A 15,145-nucleotide genomic window follows, 5' to 3' on the forward strand; every position below is an offset into this window, starting at 1 on the left:
GTGGCTTAAGTTTCCTGGCTGTCTTGTTCTGTGTCTTCAATGATTCTTCTATTCTTCTTGAACTTCTTTTAAAAAACACTTTAAATATCCTCTGACTAGCTGTCAAGACTGCAATGTCTCTGGCACTACTTCTACCAATCCTGAGACACGTAACAATGCATTTACTACACGGTGAAGAGGATAACAGATCCTTACCCTGCCTGGATGACCACTCATTCCAAACACCGGTGAAAACCCATTGCAAACATTGGTGAGAACCCATGCTGCCCTTTGGATCGACATTATTCTAACAGAACTTGCAGTGGAACATTACTTAAAGTAACTAGCATGTTAAAACTTATTGATTTGATTCAGTTTGATAGTAAAGGTTTGTTACTAACCATAATCAAAAGACGAAGACGTACTAAAAAACAAGGGTCTTGGTAAACAACAAGGGACAACTCAGCACACCTATCGCTTACTTAGTAAACACATCTTGTCAGAAAAGAAGACGGCTCAAATTACCCAACACTACCTTTCAGCATATGACAGCAACAACACTAAACAAAACAGCAACTGAGCTGTGGTCCTTTCAACTGCGCTCGGAAAACCCCCCTGATGTCATGCACCAAAAATACCTGGTATAAATACAGCCTTCTTCAGGAAAGGAACTCTTCTCACTTAGAGTACTTTCCCTTGATCTTTCCCCATATTATATTCACTTCTGACTTCTGTAATAGCCATTAGTTAGTTTCTCCAACCAGACATACCCTCGGGCTACTAAAATTACGGAGGAACACGCAGGAAAAATGCAATAAACACATCAAACGGTGCTCTCAAAATCAGCAAAATTGAATAATCAAAGCAGTATTGTATCCACAGGGTAAAAATAATTGCCAATATACCTGATTTAGCCACACTTAGGCACACTTCCTTGACTCTTTGGTAAATTTAGCTGTACGTACTAACCAACCTGCTAAGCTTGACGCCCACTCAGTTGCCACTGCATGAAAAACAACATTATATCTACTTCATCAGATACACGTGAGTAACAAGAAAATTAGACAAAAACAACCCCACGCAAATGGTGTTGGGAAGACTTGTCCACAACTCTCAAAGCGTGGACAAGGTGTAAAACGGACAGTACTGACAGACATACTGCGATGATATGTTGGCCAATGGCTGAGCAAATAAAAAACATGACCGTAATGTTTATCTTTATGTGACAGTCAGCATAATAGAGAACTAATGTCACCGTTACATTGTGCCAATCCAAATGAAAACTGAATGACGGCACCCTTTCTGTGTGCCCAAGGAACAAGTTTACTTTGTACTGGCTAGTGATACATTAATATTGTTTACGTACTGGGTCAGGGATCGATATACCACCAGCATATGCAGGCTAATACTACACAATATAGTACAGGTAAAATTGGAGCTGTGCAGGTGTTTCTGATGTCTACCTGCACCAGTCCATGTACTAGACTCATAGGTATACAGTTGTATGTGGATTTTTGTTTGCTGTATTGGCTGTTACCACCTCTGAAAAGTGTACATGTAATTACAATGTTTTCTTATGAGTTTTCAGTGTGATCCGAACTTCCTTAAAGTCTGAGCTATTTGGGCAAAATGTGTGTTGTGGAGCTGATTTTTTATGTTACCTTTGGAAAAAAGTGTTTCCAGCCCTAACTATGTTATCAATGTGCCATAAAAGCTGTTAACTTAACAAGTAAAACCTACCCAGTAATTATGTGAATAATGTCTTTGTATGGCTTCCCTATTGTCCAACCTGACATGATGAATTTACAAAGTACACGATATAATGACAGGCAAGAAGCATTCAGCCATAAGTGATCTGACAGCACCTGCATAATAGAGCTACATCTTCAAGACAACAGTTTAGAATTCAAAGCACTCCTCGGCTAACCATTAAAACCTGTCTGCAATGTGGCTGAAAAAGCCTCTTATGATCTTACAATAATGTCCCATTGACGTCACCATTGGTAACCACTCTTCAGTGGCCGACAATGGCGGCCAGCTCTGGTCTTAGTCTTAGCAATCGGCTCTTTGCAAAGATGAGAGTAGTAACCCTCCAACTTTAACAATAGTTAAACTGCAAAATGTAGGTCAATGAGACTAAAAGTGTCAGATTCTGGGTGTTCATATCACCATGTGAGTATGGTAGCTAAAGTTCAGAGTAGGTTTAGTGGATAAACCTACTTGTAACTTGAAATATTTTCTTCAGAAAAGCTCTCAAGACTTGGCCCCCATATTCCCTTTTGCTTTATGATATAACAGTTAAGTTTTTGTGCACATTGGAAAATTTGCTTTTATGTAACGCCACTAAAAAAACTTGAAGGCTGTTTCTGGCAAATGGCATTTCACACCAGTGGTATTGTGGCAGTAAGAATAGGTCTGACATTACTAACATCACATAGGGCACACCTGACTACGGTCAGATAAATGTCAAATCATGTTACTGTGAATTAATTCAGGAGGAAAAGAAGAAATTTGGTGTGTTTAATTTCGTAGCTTGAAAAAACTTAGTAGCGCAATGCAAAACTGGACAAATTTTGTGGTGACCTTCGCTCAGGAGGTCAATGCAAAAACGCCAAAAATTAAACCGTTTGGAATATTTCACCATTTACAGTATGCACCTGCTTTTTCACAGCTCTTTCCAACTGAAACCAATCATGTATAACTTACTGTCAGAGCTGCTCATTTACATAATCCAACACCGACAGTGTGTTTTTCCTCGAATTGAGATGATTTCTCCGAGGAACAATTACGGTACATCAGCCTTCAGACAGGCTACCTTGAAGGCTTTGGATGGATGCATCTCTCTCTAGACTGTCAGAATAAGGAATGAGGTTTACGGTTTGTATGCTTTTGGCATTTTGGAGGTGAGCAAAATTGTACAAACTGTGGCAAAAGCTTTTTTTCTGGTTTCAACCAGGATTGAATAACATATTTTTCCACCATGCCGCCACTGTATTGTAAAAAAACAAAAAAAACAAAAAAACACCAAAAAAAAGAAACATACAAAAGCATCATGACAATAATCACGTCTTTTCATATATTAAAATCATCACAAGGACCTTTTTTTTCTCTCGCCATCTTGAATACACCTGCAATTCATCTGGCCTGAAAGTAGCTGATTAGATTTGGAAGGAACCGCTGACCTTTGTTTAACACCAATCATTAGTAATGGACACTTCCAAAATGTTTTAACATTCCGTCGGGAAGGCACCCCAATTTGTCTTTCGGCAGAGGATCGTTTATGGGAAAATGAATGTTGATATGATTTGGAAACACACGAAGATATCTAAGTAGGAAATATTATGATGCTGTTGAAAAACATTGCACAAATTCAAAACACTGAGTGCATTGTTATTATCAAGAATATTTAAGTAACGGTTTGCGTTTGAAAAGGAGTTGTCTTCTTAAGGCACTGATCAACATTTTTTAATATTTACACAATGGCAGCACCTTATATTCCTTGTTTAAACTGCCAAGCCGTATTTTGATCAGGTCCATACCATTTTCTATTATCCGCATGTTGCATAGTAATACCTGTGTCAATGCTACTTTCATGCAATATCAAAAGGAGAGAACGCTGTGCCAACCTACCGCCACGCCTTGCTGACGTCAAACTTCATGAGTGTATGACAATCCTGCCAGTCCACACTTCACAGTAATGTGAAAATTAAAGCATCCCTTCACCCCAGCCTGCTAGATAAACAAGCCTGTGGCCACAGCTCCCTCGCCTTGCCCTGACAGTCAACATACACATCAGAAGAGCATCGGAAAGGGTCGGTCTGGGCTTCCTAGACTTTGGGGCAGGGCCAGAATCTACAACAAACAAATGGGCCAGTTCCCACAAACCAGTCCAGCATACCTACACAAGAATTAGTCCCCCTTATCAATGGTGCTCTGTGCTGAAAAACATTGGATACGCTGTTAATCTGTAAGGTGGCGTTAACAGACTTTCTTCCTGTATACAATAAATCACCAAAAATTTTCAAACTCAACCAATTTAACATCCAAGGCATGGATACCAAGTCTATACCCATCCACCGAAAGTCAGCAAATAATCCCCCCCCCCCAAAAAAATAATGTAGGCTACTATGCTGATTCAGACCAAGACATACCCACTGCACTAACACACATGGCTCTCTTTCCTAGAGTATAATACATGTCCAGAAGCTCTTAACAGTTACTAATGATTGACGCCACCAGCGTTAGACATCCAAGGTCGTACTAAGTGCACAATATACCCTGTACAATGTCAATAATACATCCATAAACTACTGTAGCCAAAGTGTGCACTGCAAAATCAATTTTGTACGTTGTGCAGGTTGGGAATACATTATGCATGCCACATCCTATCTACTTTTATTATGTCTGAACACCCACAATTATGCAGAGAAATGTTGCAATGCAACTTGACTTCCCTACCTGAAATAACGTAACTCGCATGCATGCACAAACGTAGAACCTCAACCAATCAAGAGCTCTGAAGAACCCCTCCAACAGCAGTTTGTTGTAGGTCCAATCCTTCTCCAGACCTAGAGAATATTAACAACCGCTAGCTTACGAACTACAGCTGTGGTAAAAGGTGCAGGGGTAAAGCTGGTGTGACCAGGGTGTTCAAAATGCTATTTTCCCAGGCAGTTGGCACCAGGGGCGCGCCTCACAGCAGATGGGACAGGTCACACCAGCAACAGGTTGTGGTGGGGGGACGGCCGGAAGGTAAGCCGACCATGTGGCTTCTTTGAGGGAGAGATAAGGCCAAAGTCAATGGCATATGTCAGCATTAGAGGTTGTAATACATGTACAAAAACATATTGTAATCTCCTTTTTTGACACAGCATTTTCCTTTGCGTTATGTTTTATGTGCCATCAATACAAAATCATCTATTTCAAACAAAAACACAGCTTCATAGAGCCACATCATAAAAACGCTAGCTACACCTCATAAAAATATGTGCAGCAGTCAGCAGTGCCTATTTTGACCTTTGAAAGTGCTAATGGATCAAATGTAGGGTACAATTGCTGAAAAATCCGACATCTTCAGTTTGCCGGTCTAGACTTCATTGATCAAGTGACGGAACACGCTTGGCAATCAAAATGGATTTCCACAGAACCACCAGAACGAAGGCCTAAAATAGTGTGCAAGAAGAACTGATTATACGGTAAGGTTGAAGTAATGACCAGGTCTTGTAGAACTGCCAAGAAATTACCTCTACCATTACACCTGTTGTTCGACAACGCTCCCAAAACTAGATTTTTTTGCACCACAAAATACTACAAAGTGAAAGTTGAAGCAATATTCTAAGTAACTGAATTAATGCTTTTACCTGAAGGAGGTCAAACTATATCTGCAATGGCCTTTAAGAAACATCTAATACCTGTGGTGTGGATACATGCTCTAAATCTAACGTCATTGACTTTATTGGTCCAGTCCAATTTGCTTGAAGAAATACGAAAAATTCAAGTCAGCTCAGGTGTTTATGTAATATAAAATCTTAGTATACACATGTGCATTTGATACTATACCTTGTGGGACCCAAGTTAAACAAGAAAAACAATGTCTTTCACCAACAAGACATTATTCAATTCCCCTTGAGCAGAATTTCAAGAGAACACAAATGTTTTTTTCTGAGAAATCTACCTTCCGTTCCGGGAAAGCCGTATCCCTGTTATGCGCACAGGGAAAATGCTGGTAAATCAAGGAATATTACCAGGTCAGCAAGTGAAGCCAAGTGGTATATATCAGAGCCCCAGTAGGTGTCACATAGCTTTCTGATTCACACCACCTGATGCAAGAACCAAGCTGCAGTTATCTCCCCCTTCCATCTCTGCTTACCTGATTCCCCTCAGTGGGGCAACTGTTCCAGGAAAAATTTAAGTACTACTGATATGTGGGAGAAGAATCTAGAAGAAAGCACGAAGGCTGTGTGTGGATCTATATACCTTAGAGAGCGAGCACTTCAAGCGCCAGTCAGTGCAGCCCAGCTGTGAGGCCCAATCCTAGTCATGTCTGAGTACGAGCTTGAAAACGTTGTGCGAACGAGAGAGAAGTAAACATGCACTCCTCCAAACAAAACCTCCAAACGGAAATGAAGAACGTGGAAAACGGGGAAACCAGAGGATGTGGGCAAACAAGGATGTCGAAAAAAATCTAATGAACCTGGAGGAAACAGAACGAACACACTGGTGACGCAGAATGTTCGGTGACATTGTGCAAATTCTTTCCCTGTTGCCAGTGACTGGCATCAACAGTTGTCACATTAAACTGCTCGAATGTCATCACATGTTATGCTGGGGACCAACACATGGGCTGTGCCTGCTGCTTTGATCATGCCATCCGACTCCCCTGAGAAAGCATTGCATGGCACACAAAATCATATCATATCACATCCTAGTAGGAACTAGCTAACCATGGAGAAGGATGATGAAACTAACCTTGCCACAACCACACTAGTTGAAGTTCTCCAGAAGAAGAAAAACAAAAAGCACTTCTCCTGTATTAAAGGTCTATTGACAAACGTCAACCCAGCTGCTAGTAAATGGGTACCAGAAGTTGCCTGTTCCGAGATCCTGAGAGCCTGGTAATTTAAACAGCGCTTGGTGACGTCACACGGGCCCTCATATTCTTTCATAACAGGCTGTTGTGATTTGTCAAGCAAGATTGGCGCACTTCTTTTCCGCCTTCTACAAACATTGAGCTCTTCAGATCTGTACAGACTGAACATGTCACTGAATACAACTGTTTCATTCAGAGTCAGACAGACTTATTGTTCTTAATTTTTTTCGTGGAGCAACATTTCACTCAAAACAACACCTGTATGCAACAGGTAAAAAAGACTTTGAACAACAGGTGACTTCTATACTGTTTCAAGTATGACAAATACATAGACATGCCAATTTTCCGGGGGAAATACCTACACAATTATTGATAAGGGTTCATTTAGTTGCGACTAATAAAGTTAACCTAAAAGAGCTTTCTGGGAAAACATTGCATCATTTGGCACAACATTGGAACAATATCAACATATTGTAATGTATGTACAACGTTAAATCATGAACTGATAATAATGACAAAATGCAAACTAGTGTTGTTTAAGACCTTGACCTGTACAGGTAAATACAAGGAAAAATACCTGTACTGAAAGTTGTTTTTGTTCAAGAGACCTCAACACCACTACAGGTGCCTGGGGTGTAGTGAAGCATTCCGTTAGAGTCAACAAACAACAGTCAAGGCTGGCATCTGTCAAAACTGGCGACGTTACCACCGCAAACCCATAGCTTCTGATACCAACACCGCGACCCCCAAAAGAGACCCACAAGGATAGACACGCACTCCACAAACTGACAAAGTTAAACGTGCGTGTCAGAACTGCCAAAATTCACAAAAAATATTACAGAAAACAAAACAACAAAACTGCCTTGTTGCGATCTGTACATAAAAAAGGCTGAAAATAATACATAAAAATAAAATATAAATGGGAAAACAGAATAAGAAAGGGCATAAAAAAGTGACGTTCACTTTGACATTTGAGCAAAAATAATTATCATAACCTATCGTAATTAAAAAGTCAAAACAAGTCACGACGGTAGTGTCACCCCATATGTGAGTCATCCCCAAAACAAGAGACACACCCCACTCCGTAATAGTTTGCCCCACATTTGGGAAGCAACATGTTGTATATACAAGGATACTCAGTGTTATTGCCACGATATATTTACTACCCCTGTATCTCAAAAAAGCATATTCAGAGATAAGTCTGGAGACACACGTTATAAATATAGCCTCCCATAGAAAGGTTTGCCACTGAATTTAGATCTGGGTCGTGGAATACCCTGCTTCCTAAAAATACCCTGTAACAAACCACAACCACAGTTCAAAGTCTAACTTACCAGATCCTAAAATAATGCGCCAAAAATATATGTCAAAACGTAAGGATCTATCCACTAGTGCGGGTGGTTGAAGTCTCAAGTAGCTTGTCGTTATGACTGTGGCACTTACCGGAGATAGAGTAGCCTGGAGAAGACGGTTCGGAGACAAAACGTCTTGCACGGAGTCTTCTTCAACTTTTCTTTTTCTTCCTGCTCAGAAGACGTGGCGCGGGGAGAATCAAACTGTAAGGGGGAGGAAAACATGGGAGTTGAAGTTAGTACGGGAATATTGATGATTCGTACCGGTACATCCCTTCGATTCGACCTCCTGTACGATAACAAGGAAAGCGTGGGTTGTTATGATTGACTTCAAACTAGAAATGTGCACTGGCTACGGCAAAAATAACGAGCTACTAACGAGTCGAGCTCTCTACAAACCGAGAGTGAAGTCGGACGTGGATAACTGCACAAGCTAACCCAAAGGCAGAAAAATATGCGCCGACACTTTCTACTCTCGCGTCCCAAACACACACATGACAGATATCTGGAAATGCCAAACGACTTCTGATTGATTCAGAAAGCCTGCGCTTGCTATTTTTACTGACCAGTGAGGTTGGCGCTGCTCAGCGGAGATGAAAAATCGTAACAAATCTGCGAACGCTCGTGCTATTTTTAGGGAATGGAGGACCCACCGGGAGGAAGCTGCGGAACGATACAAGCAGCCGAATCACAATCATGACCCCGGGTCACGCTGTAACTTTCACCTGAATCTGCAGCAATTTTGACAAATCATCTTAAATTGTGTAGAAATGTATTCTAACTTTAATATTTTGATACTTTTATAATCATACATTTTTCATATTTTATCTAGCGAGAGGAAATGCTGACGGACTCATTTGTTTTCGATATGCTAAACAGCCGCGGACGGATAGCATATCGACAGGCGGCGTAATTCCCCAAGACGTCATCTGGTTTCCGTCGCAACTGAGTGAGGAGTGGGGAGGGGACTTTCCGCTTTGTTTTGCCATTTTCGCAAAAACTGAACGAAAAGTAAACATTGTAACAGAACTGGACGTCTGGAGTCATTCATAGAAATGTGTTCTCCTGTCCGCAAAGGTGATTTACCGACAAATTCTGGCGAAAAGGGGCAGACAAACAGGCTCGAAGTTGCCTGATCAAGTTACAATGCGGTGACGTCAGCGCTGGAATCGGGCATGATGTCATTGGCGGGAACTTTCAGATCCACATTTCGGTTCCTGTGCACAAATTTCCTTGTACCTTTATTGCGATTGCGAACAAAACGTGACTTCCTGAAAATGGTTATCATATTACTGAAACATTGGTTTGAAGGTTTTGAAATTAAGGATGGGGGGGGGGGGGAAACACCTTTATTGTTACCATTAATTTAAATCAATATGCTTTACACATCTGACTCAACTCAACATTAGTCAGAAAATATTAAAGATTAAACAAGTATGGTATTTATGTACTTTTTTCCCAGAAATAACATTTTCATAATGTTAGCCCAGAAAATGCAATTATTGGACTAGTCTGGGAGATAAATTGCAAGGATAAAAAATACATGAAAAAATTTGGCATCAATTGCTAAAACTGTTCTGTTTATAAAAACTTAAGGTTAACTTGAGTTGACTGAGGAAACTGTTCTTTTTCTCTCCTTTTTTTCTGCATTGAAATCAAGTCCTGCTTCTTTGCTGTTTGTGGAAACTTTTTTTACCTGTTCTGGATCATTATCTTTTAAGTTCTCAAAATCCTATCATATGATTTTAAAATTCCTATCCTTACTGTACCTTACTATCATACTGTATAATGACAGTTGAACATTGTTTTCAGAAATGGTTTGACACACTTATGACAGCTCACACACGTTTCCTCTATCACCCAGCTCGAGAGTGAAGTTGACAGGATAGAATGCCCTATTTTTCCTGTCCTTTTCTCTGTGTCATCTTATTAAATTGTTTTGACTGAGTTGCGCATGATTTGTCTATAAAAGGGTCTACCTTCAGGACATAGTCACAAGCAAATTACATGGACCATCCTTTGTACTATTCGAAGAAATTATTTTTTACTCTTTGAAATTTTTTTAAAAAACTTACGTGCCATTCCCTACTACCCAAGTAAATTGTTTGTAGAATGCAGTTCTGTGTAAAAAAAAAAATGAAGCAGAGAAAAGTAACGTATGTTTCCTTGAAACAGAGATTAGCTTACATCAATGATCACATGCTGTTGGGTAACGTTAATGTTTAGACCACCAGTTGTTATCTTTGCGGTATGATCAGTTGGCACTGCAAATGTAGGCATGATGAAGCCTTTCTACCAGGAAGAACCATCACTGAGTACCAGGAAAGTCTGAAGCAGGGCCGTCTCCGGGACCGTCCTTCCATCCACAGATGAAAATTTGCTTGGAAAAAAATTTCACCACAGCTGTCAAAAAAGATCTGAACATCATGACATGAAATTAATGAAAAAGTAGTCTCGTAAACTTAAAATAACAAATTTGACAACGAAAATTAACAACATGGGCTCCCAAAGAATGAGTGGGACGGAAAAAAATGAACACAGCCCTAATCTGGAGGTTCATCTTTCCTAGGGCTGTCTCCAGGTTTGCTTTGGAGCCCATTTTGTTAACTTTCATTGTTAAATCTGTGATTCTAAGCTTATAAAAATAAATTTTTATCAATTTCATGTCATGAAGTTCAGTTTTTTTGTTAGATGGGTTGAAATTTTTGTCCGTCTCAAAGTCGGAGGGATGGGTTCTGGGGACCGTGATCAACCCCCTGCTGAAGCCTTTGGGCAGTTCTGATTACATGTAGCATGATTCTTGCGATCAAAAGAAAACCGTGACACATCCTTAGATCTTTCTTATGGACCCCAAGGAGACATGGAGCTATACTTATCCATGGTAACAATAAATACCAGGGCTCACAAACAGCAGGATTCCCCCGCATTATTTCTATACTTATAAATTACTACTTCAAAGTCTTCAAAGTAATTGAAAATATCACCCCCTGTGCCTTCAATCCATCTTCTCTGCAAGGCAATTTCAGATTGATTTGCAGTAAGTTTTTCCAAATTGCAGGTAACATTGAATTTACTGTGAGTGTGACAGCGTTTCTATCAATTCACAGATTAGTGTTTGACACATACATTATTACCAAACCATTATATAAGCTAAGGCCACACCAATTTCATTTGTTGATTCTCTGATTTTTTTCAGAAAAAAATTGGAGCGATTGGGCGAAACAATTTTTTTTTTTTCAAACAGTCTGAAGTGAAGATAAGGGTTTACTTAACATAAAGAGGATAAGAGGATTATTCAAGTTTCAGCTTTGTATGGCTCATTTTATGCAATGAGCCCCTTTCTTTGATCTAGTACAACTATAATTTCAGTGACTAAATTACCTTTTAAGATTTGCTATGTAACATATGGATTGATATTGAGGAATAGTTTTAATAGAATCATAACTTATGATAAAATGTGGCCAAACTTTTTAGGTATGTGCAAGCCTTTATAATCTATTTTGGTGGCTATTGAGTTTTACAAGTGAACAAATAGTTAAATCCTAAATAAAAAATGGGAATAGTGACCCAATTTTTTTTCGAAATGGGAAAAACAGGAGAGGCGATTCCGAGAAGCAACAAAAAAATGGTGTGGCCTAAGAGTGCATTTTACAGGACTAAGCTTGAAACTAAGTTATATCACAATCCTGATTCAATTAGCCTATTAGGCATGAAACATTTCCTAACAATAATTTGACTTTTGTCAGAGCTCAAAATTGATTTGAAATACAGAATGTGAGATTTCTCATTCATAAATCATGGATAATTGTGCACTGTTTTGACTCTGATTTGCTGAAAAAAGCTGGTTAGGCCAGTTGATCATATCAAGGAGGTTCTATGGATAGATTCTCCTTGATCATAAGGAAAAGCAACAAGCAGTTGTACGGTTTCCTTGATTTCCTTCCAACTTTTCTTGGTCTTTTATGTAATAGATTTGGAACTGAAGGGTAAAAGTAAGACGGTGCACTTTGCAGATATGAATTAATCCTCTCCATGGATGTCGAGCTGGTAAACACATCAGGCTGTGACATTTAACTATTGACCATTATAGGCCTGATTAGCCTTTACCGGCAACTCGTGCCCAGCTGCCCACCTGTTCCAAGGAAATCCCAGCAAACTAGATTTGGCCACACCAGACTGGATAACAGAGCCTTTTGAACAGCTGGAACCTACGCAAGTCTCATCATGTTTGATATGATTCTACAAATGGAAAATCATAAATGCAAATCAAAACAGTCAAAGGCCCAGCCCATTGACATGAGGGGGTGGTGGGTGAGGGGGTGGTGGCCATTTCTGGACCAATTCCGTTTACCCAAATAAGGAGAGCTGCTGCCCAGCTTCATTGAAAACCAGCTGGGGAGCAGTATAACATGAATGCAAAATGAGGTCTTGTTCGACAAAAACAAGTTTTCACAAAAACAATTTCTAGCCAAATACATTTCTCGTTCTGGCTTGTCTTCAAGAATAGGCTTTCTATAGGAAGCCCGGTGAATTTAATCAAACTTTAGTCAGACCACAGATTGGCTGCACATTGATCCATTTAATCTATTGACCAACTTTGGAACATGGCTGCTACTAAATAGGCCAATCAGATCCACCCTCTTTCATTCTGATTACTAGTAACTGATAGACCAAGAACATGATTCATGATAGGCCAATGCCTGCAGCCGTCTTCACCAACTTTCTTTGACACCGTACTTTTGTCTATGCTACCAACTTTCAGAAAAAGATCCATTTTTCATATTATGTTCCCAAACCACCATCGCAGCTTGCAAGTAAGTGCACTACTTCCAGTTAGCAACTAATGTTACATGTAATTCATCATCGAGTTGATAAAGACACATGAACAACTTCATATTGAGTGATCAATTAACTGATATGTGATTTATGAAGAAAACTGCTGGCAGCAGCTTGAGATAATAGATGACAGGTGACACTGGAAGTAAGGGATCTTGGCTCCTTTCCCATAAAAGGACTCCTGCTATAGCAGGAGACAGTCGTCGTTACATCCTACATGTATAGCCTGAGGAGATAACGAAGCTGAAACTCAGGAAACTGACTTTTGATCTGTCCCTTTTTTTAAATGTAACCTTAATGGTATTTTGGTCACCTTGATTTGATCATATGGATGACATCCTCTGGGAATCTCAAAATTGATGCGAGTGTTTGAAAAAAAGTTTGGCCAAAAAAAAGTTGCCTTCATTATAAAATGAATGATAAATTCTTCATCATTTTTGTTCTTTCACAATTCTCCTTTGATTTTGGCATTGACTTTTGCATTCTAGGACATAGGTATCCATTTTCTGATATCTTCTGGCAATTTACGGCAAACACTTGCTCATTTTGCAGCTGCTTTGTACCATTTACAGTATGGTCAAAAACTTTTTTTGGTGCAAACAGCGGAAAATTGATGCATACTTGGATGTCATCCATATAATCAAATCAACATGACCTTATATAGCTTAGATGACTACAAGTGAAGATGATATAATGAGTTCTAAGCACTCAAAGGTGTTTTTATCTATGTGGGATCTGCCAAGAGACAAGAAATCATCTAAAATTGATTTTTTTTTTTGCCCCCAAATTTTGTTGAGATCTTTTCTGAGGTCCCTAATAGGTTTTGAAAATGTTAGAACAAAAGGCAACAAACACCCACACGGTTATGTGGAATTGACTCTATTCCATAATCTCCAAGCAGATCTACACGGGGCGCGAAAATCGTAAATGCTAGCCAGAGAAGCTCCAGTCAGCCAGAGAAGCTCCAGCCGTGTAGATCTGCTTGGAGATTATCTATTCCATACAACATGTGTATTGTATTTCCATTCTTTTTTCTCAAGCTCTATGGGAAGTGTTTGCATTAAAGTACACTAGGAGCTTAACACCAGTCTGTGAAGTACCTGTTATGACAACTGCTTGACTGAGCAGCTTTTGTGGCCTTGGTAAAGCTAAGGACGTGGAAATCGATTTGATGGGTTTTTATTTGAGCTTTATGGAGTCGGTTTCTGTTGTAGTCATCTGTTGTTCATGAGTTAAACTTTAATGATCATGGAGTTCTTCAATCAAATAAAGCATTAACAGATCGAGTCCGAGCAACAAAAATGACAAAATATACAAATGTGTCAACAATTATATGCTTTTGTCTTATGTGGGCCTCAGCAGTGATGTTTTGAACTTTCCCACTCAATATTACAAGGATATGATTCTTTCTTGTGCTCTCCTTAGGAGCAATAATAAGAAAATAGACAGTGAGTTGCATGCTGTGTCCATCCTTCTCAGCTGTGTACAGCCCAGGGCTATCCCACTCATTGTTTGGCTGTCCCACTCATAATGTTCTTAGTTTTCGTTTTTAAAAATCTGTCATTTCATCTCATGAAAATACATTTTCATCACTCTCATATCATGAAAGTTCAGATTTCTAGACAGAAGGGGTGAAATTCAAATTTCCTAGCCTCTACCAGGCCCCAACCTATCGCTGGGAAAATAGTACAAATCGGCCGAGGTAGTCCACTATACAGGGTAGTCCGCTATACAGTGGAGCCATCAATAATGGAGCTTCACTGTATAGCGGACTACCCTGCATAGCGGACTACCTCGGTCGATTTCTACTATTTTCCCAGCGATAGGACAGGGCCTGGTAGAGGCTACAAATTTCCATCCAAGATTCTGGAGACAGCCCTGGTTTATAGCCTCCTTCGCAGACTTCCTAGAACGGCGGCATATGTATGGGGGGGGGGGAGGGACGCACACAAGGGAGTTATGTAGCCGAGGGAGTTGTGTAGCCGAGGGGTGACCGCCATCCTATCCATGGATAGGATGGCGGTCACCCCTCGGCTACACAACTCCCTCGGCTACATAACTCCCTTGTGTGCGTCCCTCCCCCCCCCCCCCCCCCCCCCCATACATATGCCGCCGTTCTAGGAAGTCTGCGAAGGAGGCTACCTGGTTTAGACTACACTCTCTTGTGGCTTGTTTGACCAGAAAATCATCTTCAAAACAAGAGTCAGCACCCTTGTGTCAACACAAGTGGCCCAGGTGCCCCCTGGGTCTGCCCAATGGAGCAGAACTGATCCCACAGCAGGTAGCACCTGCCAATCAGCCCTAAATGCCCCTATCGGTTTCAGGGGTCTTGCAGTTGTGCCACATGATACACATCCAACAATCACATCAAAGGTCTCTTCTATCCATA

At 40.2% G+C, this 15,145-nt stretch overlaps 1 protein-coding gene across 27 annotated transcripts in view; it reads right to left on the minus strand.

The window, feature by feature from the left end:
* LOC136428453 (myocyte-specific enhancer factor 2A-like) overlaps nt 1-15,145 on the minus strand; it is a 61,075-nt gene that overhangs the window by 37,604 nt on the left and 8,326 nt on the right. For 23 of the 27 annotated variants that reach the window (XM_066417985.1, XM_066417967.1, XM_066417974.1 and 20 more), the window contains exons 1-2: nt 8,487-8,592; nt 8,012-8,124 (exon numbers count right to left, since the gene is read on the minus strand). The gene's annotated coding sequence lies outside the window, so the exon portion shown is untranslated. Of the gene's footprint in view, nt 1-8,011; nt 8,125-8,319; nt 8,437-8,486; nt 8,593-15,145 lie in introns of those variants that run through there. The other 4 variants (XM_066417954.1, XM_066417952.1, XM_066417956.1 and 1 more) reach the window with 3 other exon arrangements.

This window comes from Branchiostoma lanceolatum, chromosome 2, assembly GCF_035083965.1.
Source record: "Branchiostoma lanceolatum isolate klBraLanc5 chromosome 2, klBraLanc5.hap2, whole genome shotgun sequence".
In the NCBI taxonomy this organism is placed as follows: Eukaryota; Metazoa; Chordata; class Leptocardii; order Amphioxiformes; family Branchiostomatidae; genus Branchiostoma; species Branchiostoma lanceolatum.